The sequence below is a fragment of the Numida meleagris genome, chromosome 3, assembly GCF_002078875.1.
Source record: "Numida meleagris isolate 19003 breed g44 Domestic line chromosome 3, NumMel1.0, whole genome shotgun sequence".
NCBI classification, from domain to species: domain Eukaryota; kingdom Metazoa; phylum Chordata; class Aves; order Galliformes; family Numididae; genus Numida; species Numida meleagris.
Genome location: NC_034411.1, coordinates 92,874,211 through 92,890,606, shown reverse-complemented (window position 1 = coordinate 92,890,606; position 16,396 = coordinate 92,874,211). Strand labels below are relative to the sequence as shown.

The following is a 16,396-nucleotide window of genomic DNA, read 5'->3' as shown; positions in this document are numbered from 1 at the left end:
TTAAGATTTCAAACCTGTGGATGTGCAGTCACAGCTCATGGCGAATGACAGATAAGAATCTGCCAAGAATGCTAAATACCATGGAAAAATAATGTAGTTTGCTTAGTCACTGTAAGGACCTGCAGTTTATATCTATTGTATTTAAAGTGACAGAGACTCCCTTTACTGGTGTACTTCTAGTGAATGTTGTATGTCATCATGAAGAGCTTATGTTAAGGGATGTTCTGCACCTTCCTTACCAACTGGTTTCTTGGGACATCCTCATGTACTCTTCCTATTTAAAAAATAAAAAAATAAAAAAATTCTGCCACCTCTTGTCGCGTCAAGACCACTGTCAACAAGTCAAGGGAGGTGACACTTCCACTCAACATTTGTGAGAGGCATCTCTGTTAGTTCTGGAGTCCCTGGTACAAGAGAGATGTGGACATACTGCAGGGAATGCAGTGAAGGGCTACTAAGATAATTAAGAGACAGGAGTATTTCTCCTAGGAGGAAAGATTGAGAGATCTGGAGCTGTTTAACTTGGAGAAGAGAAGGAGGGATCTTATTATATGTATGAATACTTGGTTGTGGGAAGGGATAAAGAAGTTGGAGTCAGACTCCTGTCAGTGGTGCCCAGGAAAGAGCAATAGAAAATGAGTACCAACTGAAACAGAGACAATTCTGTTCAAATGTAAGAAACTTTTTGCTGTGATGGGGCAAACACTAGAACAGGTTGACCAGACAGGTTTTGGGATCAGCATCCTTGGAGTTACTCTAATCCTGAATGAACATAGTCCTGAGCAACTCTTAGATTTTTTGATAAATTCTTTTTAGCACCCATAATGGAGCAGAGTGTCTGAACCTAGCTTTTGGATGGATCTATCTTGTACATATGTAGGTATGTATTTCTGAATAATGGACTTACATCTTGCTCAGCTAGAGAGGGAACAGGATGAGGATATCACATGTGTTGGTGTCTGTGGGTGCTGACTGTGTCTGTCTGTGTTTGCTGCGCGATCAGGTGTATGTCTACACAAATATGTCTTGGGTACGTGTGTTTGTATGTGTGCCTACTAGGAATACATGCTGAGCCTTGCTACTGGTTGTACCTAGAGATGAGGAGATGAGGCAGATTCACCTCTACTGAGCTACAAGACTAAGCCCCTGCACATTAGCCTGCTCCTCCTGACCCTGCTCTGAGCAGGCATTAGATTAGGTCATCTCCAAATGTCCGTTCTCACGTCAGCAGTTCTGTGAGTCTCTGATTCATGTTCTGTTCTACTTCGTAGATTGGTCAACTTATCTCCACAAAATTTGAAATATCCCTCAGTTTGAAAAGCACATCTTGCCCTCTGCATACTTAAGATTAATGAACTATTTGTATTCTACAGTATGTGAAGTAGAGGAAAAGAGTTGGGGAAATACATTGGAATTGAGATTGATAGTTCAACATATATAATGCCTTTTGCCCCTTCAGGGACTCAGAAGGAATTTGGATTTGTTCACTAACATTGATGGAAGGTACCTCCCAGAAGGTTCTGCCCTTCGCTGAGTTCCTGTACACCCTTTGGAGAAAGTGGCTTCATTCAGAAAATGTGGTGCCCCTTTGGGTGCCCATGGTTGGTGCCCATCAACAGGAATAATGCTGGACTTAGCTGGAGATCCCAAGTCTGCTGTTGCAATGTTAGACAAATACAGAGGGAGAAGGGAGGCAAAACTGATGAGCACTCTTCCAAACTGTCTTTTTGGAGCAATCCTAGTGTGAACAACATGTCTTGATGTATGCTAGCTGAAAAAAAAAACAAATTCATGAAGGCAAAACTGCCTTTGTGGCACAGGATCTTAAGTACATATATTTTTCTTGGAAAAGGGTTGTTTTTCTCCTAAAAAGCATTAAAAATGTAAAGTTTTCTGTCCACTCATGGTGTGATTTTATGTGGTATCATTACCATAGTCTCTGAATACTTCATGGATTTTTAACAACTTTACATAAAAATGTATTTATCTTCAATGCTATAAATAATTTTGTTCTTCCTACACTATCTTCCCTCTTCATTTTCTTCTGTACTCCCACTCCCAGTATTCATCCACATAGTTCATTTGTCAGTTTTTCCTATAGTCATTATTTCACTGTCCTCTTACACATACTCATTTGCGTGGTATGACTTCCAGGTCTTATCTGTGAGACTCATACTCTTTCCTCATTAAACATCACTCATAGACCTATTCTTGCTGTGTTCTGCCTACAAGTAAATTAAAGCTATTCAAATTACTAATATTAGAAGTTTATTGCTGGATCTCAATACATCTGTTCTGTATTCTCTAACCTTTGCCTTTTTGTCTACTTACCTTTCACTACAAAATTCTCAAGAAGCAAATGCCTATTCCTGAATAATAAGTACCAAACAGACACGAACCAGTACTAAATAATGGATTTCAGCAGTAGAAAAAAAAATGAAATTCAGACATGTATCGAGTCAGCAGAGGCTTGTGGTAATGCCTGAATTCATCTTATCTTTTCCTATAAGAAAGTCCATGGATTTTTGGCTTTACTCTACACTGTGCTAATGTGAAATTTAGTGTTGTGTTCTATGAACAAACTGTTAACCATAAAAACAAGAAATAATGGGGAAAACATACCTCCTTTATGTAACAATTTAATGAATTTCTCATTTGTGAAGCTGAGGTTCAGACTCGCATCTTTTAAAAGTGACTTGGATTTTGTAATGAATTTCAGTTAAGTAGTTCTGTGGGGGGAGTTTGTTGTCACAGTCTTCCCAATAATGTTTCCACATTTAACACAGAAATTCTTGCTCAAATACTTGTATTATTTACTCATATTATGCAAACAAGAATAGAGATTTTGAAAGAAATTAACAGGGAAATTAAAAGAACTTTTTATGTCAATGTATTTTTCTTGTATGTCCTCTGCCTTTCATTCACTTCATCTTTTAAATACTGACATCTGATAAAGTCAGATCTCAATGAAATACCATGCCAGCCAGCAGCTTATTTTAGAATTCTAATTCAGGATGAGATTAATAATGACACAGAAGTTCTACTTTATAAACACTGACAGTAAAGGGAGTATAGACAATTAACACAGAAACAAACCTCTGCTATGTACTAGAGTTCTACCTTGGTAACATTAATCCCTTATAGGGTAGCAAAATCAAAGCTTTGGACTTTTCCCTTTAATTCAGAAGTTCATTAAAATTTCTACTGTTACTAAAATATGGGGCTGGTGAGATCGTATTTTTTAACTCAATCTATATATAGCTAGATTCAAAAATATTTGTGCATCTGACAGCAGCTGAACAAGCTCCAGTATCTTCAATTGTCTCTTGAACCTCCAGAAGTTTACTCCTCCTCTCTTTGCATCCAGTTTTATTCATATTTTTCCCTGTGCTTAATGGAAGATGATTGAAGTAATGTCTTACATTGATCTTTCTATAAATCTGAATAGCAGGAGACATCTTTTTTCCATTTTTAATCTAGGAACATACAATGCTTTCTTGTTACTCTCATAAAGGGTTCTGAGAACCCAAACAGGTATTTATCGGTTCACCTGGGCAAATTGTCCAAATCTTCTCTACAGTAAGCTGAAAAGTTACCTTTAGGGCACAATTCATTTTGTTCAAAAATCAAAAAAACTTTAATCCAAAGATGCTTATTACTTATTCTACACCTTTCAGTGTAACGGAAATTCAGACAATTATATCTATAGTGGGAACATTTCAAGATAGTAATGCCACTCAAATTATCTAGTCTAGTGTTCAAACAAAAACAGTGCCCAACCTATTCAATCTCAATCTCATCTTAAAATTGACAGTAATATCACAAAATTTCATATTATCAGTATTGTTACTTATTTGTTGAGTAGCAATGCAGTCATTATTACTGCACATAGCACTAAATGAGCTTTCACCCAAATCTAAAATTGACATTCCTGCCTCACCCATATGATGTGCATAGTATATCATACACTGGTCTCTGTCCTCCTCAGATAACCACATGAACATCTCTATTTTTCTCAAATAAAAATGGAAATTAGTAATGACAGGGTGGTACCAGCAAGACTAAAAAGTTCTCTGGGTAAACTATGACTTCTACAGCATTAATTTTCTAAGTTTATTTCATCTTCATTTCCTTATCTTTGATATTATATTGACAAAGCCTAAGCATATCATATGATGGTATTATGGTACGCTAAATGAAAAACTGTGTCCTAACTGAAGACCATTTACTTTGAATTATGTAATCATTAGCACTCTTTTCTAAGCTCCAAATTCTTTCTTAGAAGCTTAGGCAACATAGTCCCTTAATGCTTAGGTCAAAGTAATGTTTGCTTCAATCCACTATCTCTCTGGAGAGAAATTGAAGGTGCCATATTTTTTATCAGTCCTTCTTTTTGTCTGCCAATGAATATATTAATATAATCCAATTATGACCAGAAGCAACCTATCACCTTTAAAAACTCACTATATAAACAAGAAGAGATGGTCTGGAAGTTTGATTCATGGATCACATGGATTGCTACCACAAAAACGTGCTCCCCTTCAGATGGTCCCTCTATATTTGTTGCTGATGATTTATCTGCTTTTAGCACACTGAGGAACAAGTTTAGTAGTTACTGGGGGGATTATTTCAGTACTTGCATTTTGGGGTGCAGGCTGTGACAGGAAGGGTTCCCCATGGTACTGAATGATTTTGAATTTTACTACTCTCTATAATTTTCTCCCTTGCAATTGACATTAGAAAACAAGAAAAATATTCAGCTTACTCTGTAAAGAAATAAGCCATAAGTCATTTGTTTTCCAGTAAATGTGGATAAAGAAACCAGTGATCCTGTGGATCCAGAAGGAAAATGCCACTGAAATGAGCAATATCATAAATTAATGGGGTATTTCTTAGGCTTTAGAATAGTTGGTATTATCAAAGGAAGTACTAAAGACATTATTTCCTTTTGCTCACCTTCCTATTTATTATCATAGTAAGGACACTGCAGTTATAACCCTCCTAATAATACTAATTAATTCACCAGTTAATTTACAAAAACAGTAAAGACCAGGCACAAACAAAAAATGTCTCTAATTATTTAGGAAAATTATTCCAAATTCTATGTGTTTTATCTTATTTTCAAAATTAATATCTGATAAATATGGGATGAATAATTGGGGGCATCAGTAATGGGTTTTCTTTGAATTGCATATAATTTTATTTAACTACCTGGTTTTATACACAATCTGAGGGGAATATTATTTCATTACCATTCAAAGAAAACACAGTAAACATGAACATGCTCAAAATGTGCAGTTCACACACATCAGTGAGTGACTAATCAATTTAAGTGTTTTTATTCAAATGATCTGAGGATTAGATAAGCAGAAGTCCCTTAAAGGCTGGATTCCTAAGAGAATCACAGAACTATAGAATTATAGATTCACTAAGGTTGGAAAAGACCCCTACAATCATCCAGTCCAACCATTCACATATACTTCCCACTAGACCATGTTCCTAAGTGCAACATGTAAATGCTTCTTGAACACCTCCAGGGGTGGTTACTCCACTACCTCCCTGGGCAGCGTGTTCCAATGCCTGACCGCTCTCTTGGAGAAGTAGTATTTCCTAACGTTCAACTTGAATCTCCCCTTGCTGCAACTTGAGGCCATTCCCTCTAGTCCTATTGCTAGTTACATGGGAGAAGAGTCCAACCCCCGCCTCACCACAACCTCCCTTCAAGCAGTTGTAGAGTGTGATAGATTTTCCCAAGCCCACTCTTCTCTTGACTAAACAATCCCAGTTCCCTCAGCTGCTCCTCATAAAGCCTGTGCTCCAAACAGTTCACCAGCTTCAGTGCCCTTCTCTGGACACGTTCCAGGGCCTCAATGTCTTTCTTGTAGTGAGGGGCCCAAAACTGAACACAGTACTCAAGGTACAGTCTCACCAGTGCTGAGTACAGAAGGATGATCACTTCCCTGTTCCTGCTGGCAGCACTATTTCTGATACAAGATAGGATGCCATTGGCCTTCTTGGCCACCCGGCCATGCTGCTGGCTCATGTTCAGATGAGCATCGACCAGTAACACCCAGGTCCATTTCCTCTACACAGTTTACCAGCCACTCTGCCCCAAGCCTGTAGCATTGCCTGGGGTTGTTGTGGCCACAGTGCAGGACCTGGCAGTTGGTGTTGTTGAAATTCATCCTATTGGCCTCAGCCCAGCTATCTAGCCTGTCCAGATTGCTTTGTAGGACCTTGGTACCCCTAGGCAGATCAACACTTCCGGCCAACTTGGTGTCATCTGCAAACTGAAGGTGCCCTCAGTGCCCTCATCCAGATCATCAGTGAAGATACTGAACAGGACAGGCTCCAATACAAACTCCTGGGGAACAACATTCGTGACCCATCACCAGCCGGATTTAACTCCGTTTACCACCACTCTGCATAGGAATGAAACAGTTCCTCACTGTAGATTTTATCTGTTTAGATGCTTGAATAAAAATTCTGGTACTCACCTAAAGTCATATAACATGAGTGTGACACACAAGACACATACTTTAATGGTGAAATATCTGCACCATTTCATGCACAACTATTAACAAGGAATAGAAGTAAACATACTATGCTGTCAGTGTAGTTGTGGCCGAGTGGTTAAGGTGATGGACTAGAAATCCATTGGGGTTTCCCTGCGCAGGTTCGAATCCTGCTGACTACGGCCCAAGCTGTTCTTTTTCTACCATGGGGCCCAGATCAGAGATATTACTTGTGAGATTGTGGTCAGGTGGGGGCTGACCTCTTTACCCAAGTAACTAGTGACAGGTAATGGTCTCAAGCTGCATCAGCGGAGATTCAGGTTGGATGTTAGGAAAAAATTATTCTCTGAAAGAGTGGTAATGCATTGTAACAGGCTACCCAGGGAGGTGGTGGAGTCACCTTCCCTCGAGGTGTTCAAGAAATAGGTAGATGTGGCACCAAAGGCCATGGTTTAGTGGGCATGGTGGTGATGGGTTGACAGTTGGACTAGATGATCTTAGAGGTCTTTTACAACCTTAATGATTCTATGGTTCTGTGTTTCTGCATTGTGAATTTACATGTTATGTGTTAAAGCTTATTTAAAGATCATTCAAGTCAGATAATTTCATAGTGATACTCATGAAGGTTTGTATTTGGAATAATAATTTAATGTTTTCTTTTTTTTTTTTTTGAGAATCCTTCCTTCTCTCCTAATGATTTTTTTTTTTAACATTTATTAGGATAAAATCGTTCTTTTCCTTATTATATTAAACTGACTAAAACTGTACTGTAAAATCTCATTAGCTTTTTCCTTACAGTTTCTAATATTATGAATATAACAGCAAGTAGATTCTGGTCTAATTGATGTGCCATGGAAGTGCCACTGCTAGTACTTTAGTCACAGAATATCAGGTTCAAAGATGTAGTACTTCAATGTATTTTTTCTGGAATTTTTCTTTGGAGTAACTGATGACAGGCAGAATCCTCTTGAGAATATGCCAAGATTTTGGCTGTTCTTTGACACTTCATTTTGCTGGATCTTCCATTGGGTATGATCACATTTAGCTCTGAACAGCCACTGGAAAGGAACTTTGCCTTTGTGTACACTGCTGTCTCTACCAGACTTGTGGCCAGCAAGACTGGATAAGCATCCAGGATGAAATGCAATGCTGGCTGTAGCTTCCATAAGAAATGGCATTCATCATGGGTGGATGATTCCCTACTCCAGTAGGAGTAGGGAAGTCATTCTCTCTCTGTACTCAGCCCTAGTGAGGCCCCACCTCGAGTACTGTGTCCAGTTTTGGGCCCCTCACTGTAAAAAAGACATTGAGGCCCTGGAGCGTGTTCAGAGGAGGGCGACGAAGCTGGTGAGGGGTCTGGAGCACAGGCCTTATGAGGAGCGGCTGAGGGAGCTGGGATTGTTCAGTCTGGAGAAGAGGAGGCTCAGGGGAGACCTCATCGCTCTCTATAACTACCTGAAGGGAGGTTGTAGTGAGCTGGGGGTCAGCCTCTTCTCTCTTATAACTAGTGACAGGACGAGGGGGAATGGCTTCAAGTTGCGCCAGGGGAGATTTAGGCTGGACATTAGGAAATACTACTTTTCTGAAAGAGTGGTCAGACGCTGGAACAGGCTGCCCAGGGAGGTGGTTGAGTCACTGTTCCTGGAGGTGTTCAAGAAACGTTTAGATATAGCATTGAGAGACCTGGTTTAGTGGGGTTATGTTGGTGGTAGGTGGATGGTTGGACTAGGTGATCTTGTAGGTCTTTTCCAACCTAGCTAATTCTATGATTCTATGATTCTATGTCTGAGAAAATGTAACTGTTCTATCACACGTGGAAATTGATAACCTGGTAAGATATAAGTCCTTGGTAAGACTGGGAAACATACAGCATAGTGGCAGTGATTCTTCTCATACATTTATGAGAGATACAAATGGCCCTTGGAGACAGCGGAATAAATTCATTCAGTGAAAGTGGAAGAGCTACTTTCAGAGAATGTGGAGCTTTTTCACTGAAGATCTTGAAGTGGCCAGGGCTACCACTGAAGTAAGGACATGGTCAGAAATCTGGAGAAATGAGTAAGGGCTGGAGATGTTCCTTGCCCCTATATAGATAAAAATATTCCTTGCAGTAGTGACAGTAGTGTGCAGCATATTCATATTTATGATTTGTTAATGTGTAATTAGTTTCCAAAATAATTTTACATGTATTGTCAAATACATCTTTGATTTACAGTGTATACCAGCTAGGCAGTCATCTGCGTAATGCAGTTTGTCTACAATGTTCATGAATAAATAATCATTGTCAGTAATTTTGAATTAATTTTGAAAAACAGACTGTGAAAATCATTTACTATGCAGATTAATGGTATTTTAGTCATTCAATTTCATGAGCATGAATACCTATTCCAAATAAGAACAGTCAGGTAATGACATATCTAATATTAATTTCCACTACGCAGACCGTGCAAAAAGATGTGTTGCTATGGTACATAGCAGACACGTAGGGTACCCATCTTTAATATTAATAATTTTTAGATCATTTCTCCACAAATACAGAGTTGAGCTAGTCTACTTCGGATGACTTCACTAGATTTTATAAATCATGGTGGTGTGATTCATAAAAGCAGAGTCTACTCTGATTTTTGTAATAAAAATGTTTTTAGCTTCAAAGTAATATTCCATATTTTTTTAAAAGTGACAATTTCAGCTATTACTGTAGGTGTTTATGGCACTGTTGCCTGAATAGGAAGAGAAAATGTACTGCCCATCATAATTTTAGGCTCTTTTAGAATTACTATAACTTTTATCTCAATACAAAACAAAATTGATCATATTTGCAGATATGATCAGATATATAATTTTTTGTCGTTGTTAGGACTATATATTTCATACTTGATTCTGAAATTTAACAGAAATGTATTAAAAACACATGGGAAAAAAAGATGGAGAGTTTTATGGGGGTGTTGCATTGCTTTCAACAAATTCTCAAAATGCTGCCTACATTTTACAGAAACTTGTACATTTTTCCATGCAAAAAATCAATTTTGAAAATGTTTACTATTATAAGAAACAGTAAAGTTTGGCGAGTGCTAAGCCACTTAAATTATAACAAGATGATTGCCCCTGGAAGCTGTAATCAAGCATATGTAGGTTTTTCAGATGCATATCCATCAATGAATAAAGTCTGCTCTAAGATTAGAGAGGCTACTAAAAAGTTTCTAACTTTTCATATTTGAAAAAATGGAATGAAATATTTCATATTTCTTGGAAACTGTTATAAGGTGAGGGAGACATTTTTTGTTTAGCAAATAAACAAGAAGATCAACATTTTTGAACAATCCAAACGTTTGGAGATATACCCAGCGGAGATCTCATAGCCAACTCCCTTGTACAGCTTCGAGAAGCTTCTTCCTGCTTCAGTTTTCTTGTGAAGAAACAAGAGAATATAAATAAATGATGTGAAAAACATTAACAATAGGGCAAGTAGTCAGTGGAGAAGAGAGAAAATTTTTAGTTTAGGCAAAATTATTTTCTACAAGGAAAACAAAGAAGCAAATAAATAAAATCAACAATAACACACACACACAAAACAAGCAAGCAAACAAACAAAAAACCTTTGAGAAGAAACATTAACTCATCAGGAAGATGAATATTTACTATAGTAACCACAACATTAAATGCACTATTACACTGACGTAGAAATATGTGCACTTGTCAGAAAGGACAAGAAAACCCCAGAAATAAAGCAGTCTCTCTGAAGCATAACTAGTTAGTAAATGACTTTTGAATCTTATGCTGAAACCAGCTTATCTTTGGGTTTTTAGGTGACTCAAAATCTGATCATCCTGTTGAATGCCAAAACGCAGGTCATTGGTAGGAAAGCAGGAGACTAAAAGCCTGACACAATGAGGCAATTTATACTTTTGAAGAAGAGGATGCAAAAAAGTCAAAGAATATATTATCAGAATCCAACCATCCCAAATCCACACATTTCTGATTTTTTTCCACTATTTCCACGTTATAGGGCAGCTGACTACATCTAATTTTACAAACTGATAAGGCCAGCGGAATAAAATCAACATTATTATGACTGCAAAGTCAATTTTATTGATATTTAAGTATGAAAGCTATTCAAATAGACTTCAAATAATGCATTTTTTTTTTACCTAAGTAATGAGATCTACATACATTTTTCAAGTAGTGTATAATGTTCAATGTACCAATGTTAGGCAACTATTTGTTAGTGATCTAGTAATGAACTGCTTCTGTAAGTAACTTTCGTAGACACATGAAACAAACTTTGTAGTGTCTCTGTAAAATAGGAGCTAGCTAATCCTTTCTAGCTCTTAGTCATCTAAGGCCAGGTAGCAGAAGCTATGTCATTTTTTCTATGAACATTTGTTTTCATGAAGTTTTTAAGGATGGTTATCAGCAGACAATATCTTATGCACAGAATACAAATCCGAGAGCAACATAGTTTAGAGCAGGAAAAGAAGTGAGTTTTTCTAGGTCACAGAATGCAGTTTTGAGCCTAGCTTACTACCTAACTCCATGCATAAACTACTTCATACGCAGAGTGGTCCCTTCTCTCCTGATACTTGGAAGCTACTCTGGAATTAATTCCCATGAAGTTTAGAATCAATCTTTAAAAGTGTAGTAAAATTGGTATGGACCAAGCTACATATAATGTAGCATATATAATATATTTTCTTCCCCTGAGGAAAATATATGTAAAAATGTTATTAATTTCTGATTTTATATTTACATTAAAAAATAGGAATAGGAAAAAATTAACCTTGCTGTTATACAAAATATCAAATTTTTTTACATTTATGTAAAAAAATTTTAAGTTTATATTTGTAAAAAAGTGCTTAATATTGAATTGAGCACTCTATCTTAAACTCTCATTCTTTACACAAACATATCAAATCTTTCATGACATTAGGTATCATAACTCTCATTGGAAGAAAAACATTTTGGATTGGGAGGGTTTAGTATGGGCCAAAATTATAGTATATGTTGGTAATTCTCTCCTTCCGTGCCAGGTCAAGATTAGATGATTATTTGGGCACATATTTCCTGAGGTAGTCTTCTTCCCTTCTATTTTATTGAGATTATTAAACTCTATAAATATTATCATTTCCCAGTGATAATTCCCATAATGTGTTCAGTCACATCACTGAGCAAGCATTCCTTCTTCAGCAGTGTGAATTCAGAGTACCAAACCCTGCTCTGAGGCAATTACTTTGGTAAAAGATTTGAATTTATTCTTCTCTCATTTCATCACTTTAATTTTATTTAAACAAAACCAAAGCCTGAGAGAACTAAAACCTTTATGTTGTCAGTAATTCCCACTTATATGCTGTTACGTGCAATGTAAATGCACAAAAGCTGAAAATGATATAATACTAGATGAAAACTTAAGAAAGTCATACCATTGAGACTAAGTTCGTATTATCTTCTCTGGGGTACAGTCTAAGTCTCTTTTGAAATATTCTTGAACTACCTATGGTATAATTGGAATGACTGGAGTAACATCATTAACATTTACCCTTAGAAACAGTATTTTCATTTACAAAATACTTCACAAATAAGTGCCAAGAAAATTGATTCTTTCTCCTAAGTGAGCACATTTATTTATTCTAATATTTCTCTTTCACATGCTACTTACAGGGTTTTAGAGACCTGAACAAAATTATGCTAAGACTGGAATTCTTTTGATTCTTTGATTCAAACTCATGGGCCAGAAACTACAGGTTTAATTCACAATACTAGGCAAATCCCACAAATTGATTGGCCAGGATTATCATTTTAGACTAGCCTTGAAACAAGGACTGTAAGGAATGTGTTTCCAAGGTACTCGATCTATTACCAGAGGAATTAAAAAAAAATTAAGGCCAAGAAAGAAAAATAAAGCTATAATATAATATGATTGTTATGTAATCACTGTTGCTATGGAAATAAGTGAGGAAATATTGTGCATAATTGGATAAGAAACTGAATATTCTTTTTCTTATCAAAGAACTCACACTGATTCCTTCATACAGTTGTTCATATAGTTGTGAAAACTAATGCCTGGGAATTCCAGAATTACAGAAAAGATTATGTGGAAATGATCAAAAAATATTTTTCTCTCCCATGGAAATATTGTAGTGCAAATGCAAATTTATATCAATTTTCCATGGATAATTTTGGGGCAGAATATTGAACTGCAGCATTGAAAAGCTGACAGCTGAGAAAAGTGATGGAAGATGTTGCTGCAATATAACTGCCATATACTCCAGTTCTCCCTAAAGATTAGAACACAGTAGACTTAATCTTTCCTGAAAAAATCATATTGAAAACTGAAATATGTCAAGTTTTTTGACTGAAGGATTTTTACTTCCCCAGTCAATATCTTAAACTACACTTTTCACAGAAGTAGAAGACACATACCTCATTGAACTATTTGTTAAAAGACTTTCTGTTTACAGGATAACAAAGATATTCACTTTCATAGCCTTAAAAACTGCAGTATCTACATGGTAAATGCATAAAATGCTATTGCCAGTCTTCTACTACTTAATCATACAATTATTTTGTTTTTTATGTATGGTTTGCTGAGATATATGCCTGATATTTTCATCAAAAGAGCTGCTTGTACAAGAGGCATCCTCCTGCTGTCTCTCACTGTGTTGTGATCTGCAGAACACAAGTCAGTTTTACTCCTTGGCCTTGACAGTATCATTTCATAATTATGGGCACAGCAGATTGTTTTTTCAGCTGCAGCGTCCCATGCCATAGAACTAATGCCGCACAAATGAAGATTTGCTTTTAGCATGTCAGGTTAGCAATTCATTGGCCAATCCCTCAGCTGTTCACACATTTTAAAATAAGAAAATAGCTCTGAGCAATCATTTTTCTGAGATAAACATCAGATGCCTGGGCCAGCACAGCTCAGCCCTGGAGTAAAACTGCCTCACTACTGCTTGGGATCATATTGTCCTATTCATTTTAGCACTACTAAGAGCAGAATGATAACTTATATAGAAATGGCTGGAAGGCTTGATGTGAAAATTTTTAATTTGTCCAAGCATTACAACCATACAGAATAACAGTGACAACTACCATAAAGCACACATTAACATTTGTTTGAAGTCAGATGCCCTTTTAATTCCAGACATGCTGATTTATCTCTATGACGACTCCAACAGCTTTTGCTATCCTCTGCATGAGTTCATCATCAAGCAAGATTGTGAGAGAGGATGCTGTCAGACTGGCAGAGTTTGTCTTCAGTCATGTTTGGCAGCACACATGGCTGAGGGAGCAAGCTTCCTACCTCCGAGAAGCAGGGACAGGACAGTTGTTCCCTTGTGCTGAAGAGCAGGTTGAGATGATCAATGGCATAAACAAAGTAGTCAGCAGTGAGCTCTGTATGCTGTACCGGGGGCATCCTTGTGCTGGTAGGGCTCTCCCTGTGGTTGTAAGATGATCTCAGATGATCTCTCTGAAGGTCAGACATGTCACTATCTACATTGAAAAATGTGGGGCTGCACCACGTCATGCCTCAATGGAACAAAGAATTCTGCTCATGGCAATCTTATACAGAAATGGTGGAATAGCGCAGCCTTGCTGAGGGCCATGTGTGACAGCAGCAGGCCTTGGCACTGTGGCTTTAGTTAAGGATTGTTACTGTCATACTATTGTAAACTGAGTGAACTGTCTGCAACTTAATCTGGAGAGCTGAATTTGTGAAGCTGTCTCTAATAAATCCTGACAGGTAGTCACAGCATAAACATAGGGCCAAAGGCTTTCTCTGAAAAAGATCATTTTCAGATCTTGCTTTTGTTCTTCTCATATTGCTTGAATCTTCACAGCTTTGAAAATCACAAGAACCATGCCATAAATCTGGCTTTCACTTTCAGCCTCAAGCCTGTAGAGATTTGTTGTGCTGCAAAGATTTCCCCAACAACTGGCAGAAATGGTACATCCCCAGTCATATCATGCGAGAACAGATTTCAGTTTAAGGTGGATGACATCTTCATCCTTCAGCTATTGTGGACTCTTGTTTACCATACAGCAGTGACAAGCTGAAATCATTTGTGATTAGATTTTAACCTTCAGATTTGTTTAATTTGGCAGAAATGTCATCAGTATTTAGCCTCACACTGTGACATCTGTTTCATGTTTTCAGAGGTTGCCAGGACAGTGGATAGCACTGCACTTTGCTACCCACTGAATTTCAGTTATTATTCCATCAGAGATAGCAAATTGCATAAACTGCTGAAATGTTTCTGCCAGAAATTCCTCTCGCTCCCTAACAGTATTTGACCATCTTGACAGTGTAATGGGAAAATACATGTTGAGTTTTAGGAACATATACTACTTTCAAGCATTCAAGGACCTATTTGACATTTTTAATATGACCAACAGTATCTTTAATCTCATCCCTGTGCATCACTCATCTTCCAGTAGAGAAAACTTTTCTTCTGCTTCCTTGAAAGTTGTGTTGAGAATCTTTATAAAAACCTTTACTGTGCCCTTATAAAGTACATACATATGATGGTGAACTGTTGGACCTGCTATTTCCAAACCTGTCCTGAGAGCCATTGTCAAGAAAACAGAGGTACTTTGCTGGAGCATTCTGTTGTGAATCTTTGAGATTTTGTATTTAAATAGATGTAATAACAAGCTTACTTTTCAACCATTCTCTTTTCTTTTTTTTTTTTTTTTTTTTTTTTGATTCTCGTGTTGAATGACACAGCATTTAGTATTTGAATGCTAATTTGCTGTCTGTTCTGCAAGCATCAGACAGCTGGGGATATTGCACTGGTCATGAACTGACAATCTGATCAGCAATCTGCACCAGATGAGGTCTGTGAAAACTTTCGCATGCATGAAAGTGCTTTACTATGACACTATGAACAAGATGCCATTACTGTGATCATAAATGGTGCTCTAATGATGCTTTGGCAGTTTGATAGAAAACTGAACACTATCTACTACCAATTTTTAGCTCATAATAGTAGGAGCAGTATCACTGAAGTTTTTCTAATCAGCATAGATGTAGAACCTTTCACTAGATCTTTGTCATGGTTTTGTGATTTTTGGTTATTTGTATCCCACATCATAACATCATGTAGTGGATATACCTGGTTCTCAGAAGAGAAGGACTACTACAGTCCCCACGGTACTTTGCTCCTCTGTTACCATTTCCAGCCGAAGGGAAAAGATAAAAGCTCGCAGTATAAAAACTTGCAGATCACGAGACCTCATCCCTTTTTCCGCCGTCTCTCGTCTTGGCAGCACCTCGCTCTCCAGCCGTCTTATCGTCGGTAGTAGAGTAAGGCCTACCTTGATTTTGGGACATTCTCTCTCTCTGTATTGGATTTATCAGCTTAAATTGTAATTATATTGTATTATAGTGTGTTGTTTTGCATTCCGATATCTTATTTAGTAAATTAGTTTGTTTCTCCTCAGATTGTTGCCGCTGTTCTTTGCTCTCAGGGCCATCTCCTTACCCTTTTCCCCTTTTCCCTTTTCCTGGGGCGTGGACCCGTGGATCCCCCGTCCCCTTTGTCACGGAACCGGGCCGAGTGCCCGTAAACCGTTGACAATCTTCTTAATGTATTCATGAATTTATCACTTTGTGGAATTAATTTAATCAAATTTGTTAAGTAAAACTCTGACGTAATCATTGAATTAGTACTAATAGAGGCCTGATGAAGCTATAAAAGAACTATTTTGCATATCAGCTAGCATTTAGGCACCTGCACTGTAAATCCCACTGTTACTCTCCTCTTTGGATTACTTGTGCTTGGGCCTCTTTTCTCAAGAGCAAAGAAACTGTGCAACAGTTTACATAAAACAATGCAATCATGTATTCACCATCATGCACAGTAATAGTTATGCCTAATGAG

At 37.4% G+C, this 16,396-nt stretch overlaps 1 non-coding gene across 1 annotated transcript; it reads left to right on the top strand.

The window, feature by feature from the left end:
* TRNAS-AGA lies at positions 6,616–6,697 on the top strand. The gene has a single exon. It is a non-coding gene; the product is annotated as a tRNA-Ser (tRNA).